The 9,386-nt window shown below is 40.3% G+C and overlaps 1 non-coding gene across 1 annotated transcript; it reads left to right on the forward strand.

Annotated features, from left to right (window-relative positions):
* The first annotated feature begins 8,989 nt into the window (after positions 1–8,989).
* Positions 8,990–9,097, forward strand: LOC148553049 (small nucleolar RNA R71). The gene has a single exon (XR_015893292.1). It is a non-coding gene; the product is annotated as a small nucleolar RNA R71 (small nucleolar RNA).
* Positions 9,098–9,386: the final 289 nt, after the last annotated feature.

The raw sequence follows: 9,386 nt of genomic DNA on the forward strand, positions 1-9,386 counted from the left end.
GTCTAATTGATGCGCTTCTAATTGTGTTGAAAAGTAGACATCCAGGGCTTTCCAGCAATATATAATAGTCCATACTTTTCTCAAGGATAGACAATATAAACTGGCGTTCAACGCCAGTTCCATGTTGTAGTCTGGCGTCCAGCGCCAGAAACACGTTACAAGTTGGAGTTCAACGCCAGAAATAGGTTACAGCCTAGCGTTGAATGCCCAAAACAGCCCAGGCACGTGAGAAGCTTTAGTGTCAGCCCCAGCACACACCAAGTGGGCCCCAGAAGTGGATTTCTGCACTATCTATCATAGTTTACTCATTTTCTGTAAACCTAGGTTACTAGTTTAGTATTTAAACAACTTTTAGAGATTTTTTTTGTATCTCATGACATTTTAGATCTGAACTTTGTAATCTCTGACGGCATGAGTCTCTAAACTCCATTGTTGGGGGTGAGGAGCTCTGCTGTGTTTTGATGAATTAATGCAATTATTTCTGTTTTCCATTCAAACATGCGTGTTCCTATCTAAGATATTCATTCGCGCTTAATTTTAGAGAAGGTGATGATCCGTGACACTCATCACCTTCCTCAATCCATGAACGTATGTTTGACAACCACCTCCGTTTTATATCAGATTGAATGAGTATCTTTTAGATTCCTTAATCAAAATCTCCGTGGTATAAGCTAGAATCCATTGGCAGCATCCTTGAGAATCCGGAAAGTCTAAACCTTGTCTGTGGTATTTCGAGTAGGATTCTGGGATTGGATGACTGTGACGAGCTTCAACTTTGTGAGTGCTGGGCGTAGTGACAGACGCAAAAGGATAGTAAATCCTATTCCGGTATGATCGAGAACCTACAGATGATTAGCCGTGCGGTGACAGCACACTTGGACCATTTTCACTGAGAGGAAGGATGGTAGCCATTGACAACGGTAATCCACCAACACACAGCTTGCCATAGGAGGGATGTGCGTGCGTGAAGAAGAAAATAGGGAGAAAGCAGAGATTCAAAAGACAAAGCATCTCCAAAACTCCAACATACTCTCATGTACTGCATAACAAGTATTTATTTCATGCTCTTTTATTCCTCGTAATTCAATTTGATAAGTGAATTGTTTTCCTAACTAAGAGTTACAAGGTAACCATAGATTGCTTCAAGCCAACAATCTCCGTGGGATTCGACCCTTACTCACGTAAGGTATTACTTGGACGACCCAGTGCACTTGCTGGTTAGTTGTGCGGAATTACATAGTGTGAAGTAATTTTCGTGCACCAAGTTTTTGGCGCCGTTGCCGGGGATTGTTCGAGTTTGAACAACTAACGGTGAATCTTGTTGCTTAGATTAGGAAAATTTTATCTTTTAGGTCAGAGTCTTTTATATTCGTTTAAAAAAAAAATCATTTCATTCTTAGTTATAAAAAAATTACTTCTTCAAAACAAGTGTTACATTTACAGCTCAATTGGCTAGAGCATTGGTTTATGTTCTTGATGATTGGGCACCGGTTCTATTAAAAATCTTTTTCAAAAATAATTTTTCTTGATTTAATCTTGTGCCAAACTTTAAGTTTGGTGTTTTCTTGTTAATCTTTCTATAATTTTCGAAAATTTTAGTTTGGTTTTCTAAAAATTTTAAGTTTGGTGTTCTTTCTTCATGTTCTTGTGTTCTTGTGAGTCTTCAAAGTGTTCTTGAGTTTTCCTTGTATCTTGATCTTAAAATTTTTAAGTTTGGTGTTCCTTGGTGTTTTCCCTCCAAAATTTTCGAAAACAAGGAGCATTAGATCTAAAAATTTTAAATCTTGTGATATCTTATTATTTTTCTCTTTCCTCTTTAAATTCAAAATATCTTTTCTCTCTATTTTAAAGCAAATTTTCGAAATTTACTTTTAAAATTCAGATTTTTTTTCAAAATTTAAAATTTTTTTCAAATCATATCTTTTCCAATCAAATCCTTTTAATCTTATCTTTTTCAAAACTTCCTAACCATTTTTTTCTCTCTCTCCATTTTTTGAAAATCTTCACCTATTTTTATTTATTTTATTTTAATTTATTTTAGTTTCGAAATAAATAAATAAATAAATAAATAAATAAAAATATATTCTTTTTATTTTACCTCATCTCCCTTTCTCCATCATGGATCTAAGTGGAAATGAACAGTCCAGAAGGACTCTGGGGTCATATGCTAACCCCACTACTGCTTCATATGGGAGTAGTATCAGTATATCCTCTGTTCATACCCTGGGTCGAGCAATCCGACCTGGGATGATTCGAGATAAAGCGACCAACCTCTTCAGGTCAGACGATCCGACCTCTTCTCAAAGAGCTCGACCAAATCGACAGGAGAGCCCAGTTAAGGGCCCAAATAGAGGAGCACGACCCGAATCCTAAGGCGGCTTAAGCCTGTAGAGATGAAGGCGGTTCCGCTGAAAGATACGTTGACCTCAACTCAAATATAAAGATAAGATAAGATAACTAACTTATTGGTATGCGAAATTGTTACTCAGGTTGTGAATTATTGTTCGAAATTAATTCCCTGGCGATGGAACCAAAAACGGATGCACAGAACCATGGTCTAAACATATCTTCACAACTTCGCATAACTAACCAGCAAGTGCACTGGGTCGTCCAAGTAATACCTTACGTGAGTAAGGGTCGAATCCCACGGAGATTGTTGGTATAAAGCAAGCTATGGTCACCTTGTAAATCTCAGTCAGGCAGATATAAAATGGTTATGGATTTTTCGAAATTAATAATAAAATAAGGATAGAAATACTTATGTAGATCATTGGTGAGAATTTCAGATAAGCGCATAGAGATGCTTTCGTTCCTCTGAACCTTTGCTTTCCTGCTGTCTTCATCCAATCAGTCTTACTCCTTTCCATGGCTGGCTTTATGCAAGGGCATCACCGTTGTCAGTGGCTACATTCCTTCCTCTTGTGAACATGGTCCAAGATGCCCTGTCACGGCACGGCTAATCATCTGAGGTTCCCGATCATGCTGGAATAGGATTCACCCTCCTTTTGTGTCTGTCACTACGCCCAGCACTCGCGAGTTTGAAGCTCGTCACAGTCATTCAATCATTGAATCCTACTAGGAATACCACAGACAAGGTTTAGACTTTCCAGATTCTCTTGAATGCCGCCATCATTCTAGCTTACACCACGAAGATTCTGATTAAGAGATCTAAGAGATACTCATTCAATCTAAGGTAGAACGGAAGTGGTTGTCAGGCACGCATTCATAGGGAATGATGATGATTGTCACGTTCATCACATTCAGGTTGAAGTGCGAATGAATATCTTAGAAGCGGAATAAGTTGAATTGAATAGAAAACAGTAGTACTTTGCATTAATCTTTGAGGAACAGCAGAGCTCCACACCTTAATCTATGGAGTGCAGAAACTCTACCGTTAAAAATACATAAGTGATAATGGAGTTCATTGGCCTCGGCCCCAGAGGGGAACCGGAGTAACCAAGACTACTATGATCCGAAGATAAAACTCAGGATGTCTAATACAATAGTAAAAAGTTCTATTTATACTAAACTAGTTACTAGGGTTTACAGAAGTAAGTAATTGATGTATAAATCCACTTCCGGGGTCCACTTGGTGTGTGCTTGGGCTGAGCTTGAATGTTACACGTGCAGAGGCTCTTTCTGGAGTTGAACGCCAGGTTGTAACGTATTTCTGGCGTTCAACTCTGGTTTGTGACTTGTTTCTGGCGTTTAACTCAAGATAGCAGCGTAGAACTGGCGTTCAACACACTTTTACGTCGTCTAAACTCGGCCAAAGTATGAACTATTATACATTGCTGGAAAGCTCTGTATATCTACTTTCTAACGCAATTGGAAGCGCGCCATTTTGAGTTCTGTAGCTCCAGAAAATCCACTTTGAGTGCAGGGAGGTCAGAATCCAACAGCATCAGCAGTCCTTCTTCAACCTCTAAATCTGATTTTTGCTCAAGTCCCTCAATTTCAGCCAGAAAATACCTGAAATCACAGAAAAACACACAAACTCATAGTAAAGTCCAAAAATGTGAATTTAACATAAAAACTAATGAAAACATCCCTAAAAGTAACTAGATTCTACTAAAAACATACTAAAAACAATGCCAAAAAGCGTATAAATTATCCGCTCATCACAACACCAAACTTAAATTGTTGCTTGTCCCCAAGCAACTAAAAATCAAATAGGATAAAAAGAAGAGAATATACTATAAATTCCAAACTATCAATGAAACATAGCTCCAATCAGATGAGCGGGACTTATAGCTTTTTGCCTCTTGAATAGTTTTGGCATCTCACTTTATCCATTGAAGTTCAGAATGATTGGCATCTATAGGAACTCAGAGTTCAGAGAGTGTTATTGATTCTCCTAGTTCAGTATGATGATTCTTGAACACAGCTATTTTATGAGTCTTCACCGTGGCCCTAAGCACTTTGTTTTCCAGTATTACTACCGGATACATAAATGCCACAAACACATAATTGGGTGAACCTTTTCATATTATGACTCAGCTTTGCTAAAGTCCCCAATTAGAGGTGTCCAGGGTTCTTAAGCACACTCTTTTTTTTGCTTTGGACCTTGACTTTAACCGCTCAGTCTCAAGTTTTCACTTGACACCTACGCGCCACAAGCACATGGTTAGGGACAGCTTGGTTCAGCCGCTTAGGCCAGGATTTTATTCCTTTAGGCCCTCCTATCCACTGATTCTCAAAGCCTTGGGATCCTTTTTATTTGCCCTTGCCTTTTGGTTTTAAGGGTTATTGGCTTTTTGCTCTTGCCTCTTGGTTTTAAGAGCTTTTGGCTTTTTCTGCTTGCTTTTTCTTTTTCTTTCTATATTTTTTTTTTGCAAGCTTTGTTCTTTGCTGCTTTTTCTTGCTTTAAGAATCATTTTTTTGATTTTTCAGATTATCAAATAACATGTTTCCTAGTCATCATTCTTTCAAGAGCCAACATATTTAACATTCTTAAACAACAACTTCAAAAGACATATGCACTGTTCAAGCATACATTCAGAAAACAAGAAGCATTGTCACCACATCAATATAATTAAACTAAGTTCAAGGATAAATTCGAAACTCATGTACTTGTTCTTTTGAATTAAAACATTTTTCATTTAAGAGAGGTGATGGATTCATAGGACATTCATAACTTTAACACAAAGTTACTAACTACTAATGATCATGTAATGAAGACACAAACATAGATAAGCACTTAACATAGAAAACGAAAAACAGAGAATGTAAGAAAAAGGAATGAGTCCACCTTAGTGATGGTGGCGTTTCCTTCTTGAGGAACCAATGATGTCCTTGAGCTCTTCTATGTCTCTTTCTTGTCTTTGTTGCTCCTCCCTCATTGCTTTTTGATCTTCTCTTATTTCATGATGGATGATGGAGTGCTCTTGATGATCCACCCTTAGTTGTCCCATGTTGGAGCTTAATTCTCCTAGGGAGGTGTTGATTTGCTCCCAGTAGTTTTGTGGAGGAAAATGCATTTGAGGCATCTCCAGGATCTCATGGTGATGAGATTCATGCGCCTCTTGAGCTCCATGAATGGGCTCTCTTGCTTGCTCCATCTTTTTCTTAGTGATGGGCTTGTCCTCTTTAATGAGGATATCTCCCTCTATGTCAATCCCAGCCAAATTGCATAGGTGGCAAATGAGGTGAGGAAAGGCTAACCTTGCCATAGTGGAGGACTTGTCAGCCACCTTGTAGAGTTCTTGAGGTATAATCTCATGAACTTCCACCTCTTCTCCAATCATGATGCTATGGATCATGATGGCCCGGTCTATAGTAACTTCAGACCAGTTGCTAGTGGGAATGATTGAGCTTTGAATGAACTCCAACCATCCTCTAGCTGTAGGCTTAAGGTCCAGTCTTCTTAGTTGAACCGGTTTGCCTTTTGAGTCAATCTTCCATTGAGCTCCTTCTACACATATGTCCATGAGGACTTGGTCCAACCTTTGATCAAAGTTGACTCTCCTTGTGTAGGGGCGTGCGTTCTCTTCCATGTTTGGCAAGTTGAACGCCAACCTCACATTTTTCGGACTAAAATCTAAGTATTTCCCCCGAACCATGGTGAGATAAATCTTTGGGTTCGGGTTCTTACTTTGATCATGGTTCCTAGTGATCCATGCATTAGCATAGAACTCTTGAACCATTAGGATGCCGACTTGTTGGATGGGGTTTGTTAGAACTTCCCAACCTCTTCTTTGAATTTCATGTCGGATCTCCGGATACTCATTTCTTTTGAGTTTGAAAGGGACCTCGGGGATCACCTTCTTCTTGGCCACAACATCATAGAAGTGGTCTTGATGGGCTTTGGAGATGAACCTTTCCATCTCCCATGACTCGGAGGTGGAAGCTTTTGTCTTCCCTTTCCCTTTTCTAGAGGATTCTCCGGTCTTAGGTGCCATCAATGGTAATGGAAAAACAAAAAGCTTATGCTTTTACCACACCAAACTTAGAATTTTGCTCGCCCTCGAGCAATAGAAGAAAGAAAGGATGAAGAAGAAGAAGAAAAGGAGGAGAGGGAGAAGGGGTTGTGTTTCGGCCATATAGGGTGGGAAATTGATTTTGAATTTTGAAGGTAGGTGGAGTTTATGAGGTAGGTTTATGGGGAAGAGTGGATGGATGTGAGTGGTGAAGAGGTGATGGGGAAGAGAGATTGAGGTGATTGGTGAAGGGTTTTGGGGAAGAGTGTTTATGGGATTGTGTGAAAGATGGGTGAGAAGAAGTGAGTGGAGGTAGGTGGGGATCCTGTGGGGTCCACAGATCCTGTGGTGATCCTGTGGGGTCCACAGATCGTGAGGTGCTTAAGGATTTACAACCTTGCACCAAATTAGGCATGTAAAATGCCTTTGCACACAACTCTGGGCGTTCAGCGCCAGGTTGGTGCTTGTTCTGGGCGTTGAATGCCCATTTGTAGCCTATTTCTGGCGTTTAACGCCAGAACCATGCTTGTTCTTGGCGTTCAGCGCCAGCTCTCCTCCAGGGTGCATTTCTGGCGTTCAAACGCCCAGATGCTGCCCATTTCTGGCGTTCAGCGCTAGAACCATGCTCTGTTCTGCTGTTGAACACCCAAAACATGCTTCTTACTAGCGTTTAAACGCCAGTAAGGTCTTCCTCCAGGGTGTGATTTTTCTTCTGCTGTTTTTGATTCCGTTTTCAATTTTTATATTTATTTTGTGACTCCACATGATCATGAACCTAATAAAACATGAAAAACAAAAATAGAATTAGATAATTAAACATTGGGTTGCCTCCCAACAAGCGCTTCTTTAATGTCAATAGCTTGACAGTGGGTTCTCATGGAGCCTCACAGATGTGCAGAGCTTTGTTGAGACCTCCCAACACCAAACTTAGAGTTTGGATATGGGGGTTTGACACCAAACTTAGAGTTTGGTTGTGGCCTCCCAACACCAAACTTAGAGTTTGACTGTGGGGGCTTTGTGTGACTCTGCTTTGAGAGAAGCTTTTTATGCTTCCTCTCCATGGATGCAGAGAGAGATCCTTGAGTTGTAAACACAAGGTTGTCCTCATTTATCTGAAGGATCAATTCTCCTCTGTCCACATCAATCACAGCTCTTGCTGTGGCTAGGAAAGGTCTTCCTAGGATGATGGATTCATCCTCTTCCTTTCCAGTATTTAGGACTATGAAATCAGCAGGGATATAAAGGCCTTCAACCTTTACTAACACGTCCTCTACTTGTCCATAAGCCTGTTTTCTTGAATTGTCCGCCATCTCTAATGAGATTTTAGCAGCTTGCACCCTATAGATTCCCAGTTTCTCTATTACAGAGAGGGGCATGAGGTTTATCCCTGAACCAAGGTCACACAGAGCCTTAAAGATCATGGTACCTATAGTACAAGGTATTATGAACTTTCCAGGATCCTATCTCTTCTGAGGCAATGTCAGTTGATCCAGATCACTTAGTTCATTAGTGAACAAGGGAGGTTCATCTTCCCAAGTATCAATGCCAAATAATTTGGCATTTAGCTTCATGATTGCACCAAGGAACTTGGCAGCTTGCTCTTCAGTAACATCCTCATTCTCTTCAGAAGAGGAATACTCATCAGAGCTCATGAATGGCATAAGGAGGTTCAATGGAATCTCTATGGTCTCTAGATGAGCCTCAGAGTCCTTTGGTTCCTCAGAGGGAAGCTCCTTATTGATCACTGGACATCCCAGGAGGTCTTCCTCCTTGGGATTCACGTCCTCTCCTTCCCTTACAGGTTCGGCCATGGTGCTTATGTCAATGGCCTTGCACTCTCCTTTTGGATTCTCTTCTGTATTGCTTGGGAGAGTACTAGGAGGGATTTCAGTGATTCTTTTACTCAGCTGGCCTACTTGTGCTTCCAAATTTCTAATGAAAGACCTTGTTTCATTCATGAAACGTACAGTGGCCTTGGATAGATCAGAGACTAAGTTTGCTAAGCTAGATGGATTCTGCTCAGAATTCTCTGTCTGTTGCTGAGTGGATGATGGAAAAGGCTTGCTATTGCTAAACCTATTTCTTCCACCATTATTAAAGCCTTGTTAAGGCTTTTGATCCTTCCATGAGAGATTTGGATGATTTCTCCATGATGGATTATAGGTGTTTCCATATGGTTCACCCGTGTAATTTACCTTTGCTATTGCAGGGTTCTCAGGATCATAAGCTTCTTCTTCAGAAGATGCCTCTTGAGTACTATTGGATGCAGCTTGCATTCCATTCAGACTCTGAGAAATCATATTGACTTGCTGAGTCAATATTTTATTCTGAGCCAATATGGCATTCAGAGTATCAATTTCAAGAACTCCCTTCTTCATAGGCGTCCCATTACTCACAGGATTCCTCTTAGAAGTGTACATGAACTGGTTATTAGCAACCATGTCAATGAGTTCTTGAGCTTCTGCAGGCGTTTTCTTTAGGTGAATAGATCCACCTGCAGAGGTATCCAATGACATCTTAGCTAATTCAGACAGACCATCATAGAATATATCCAGGATGGTCCATTCTGAAAGCATGTCAGAAGGACACTTTTTAGTTAGTCCTTTGTATCTCTCCCAAGCTTCATAGAGGGATTCACCTTCTTTCTGTCTGAAGGTCTGAGCATCCACTCTAAGCTTACTCAGCTTTTGAGGAGGAAAGAACTTGGCTAAGAAAGCCTTGACCAGCTTATCCCAAGAGTTCAGGCTATCCTTAGGTTGAGAGTCCCACCATACTCTAGCTCTGTCTCTTACAGCAAAAGGGAAAAGCATGAGCCTGTAGACTTCAGGATCTACTCCATTAGTCTTAATAGTATCACAGATCTGCAAGAACTCAGTTAAGAACTGAAAAGGATCTTCAAATGGAATTCCATGAAACTTGCAGTTCTGCTGCATCAGAGAAACTAGCTGAGGTTTTAGCTCAAAGTTG

This window comes from Arachis ipaensis, chromosome B7, assembly GCF_059453495.1.
Source record: "Arachis ipaensis isolate K30076 ecotype BB chromosome B7, ASM5945349v1, whole genome shotgun sequence".
NCBI lineage: Eukaryota > Viridiplantae > Streptophyta > Magnoliopsida > Fabales > Fabaceae > Arachis > Arachis ipaensis.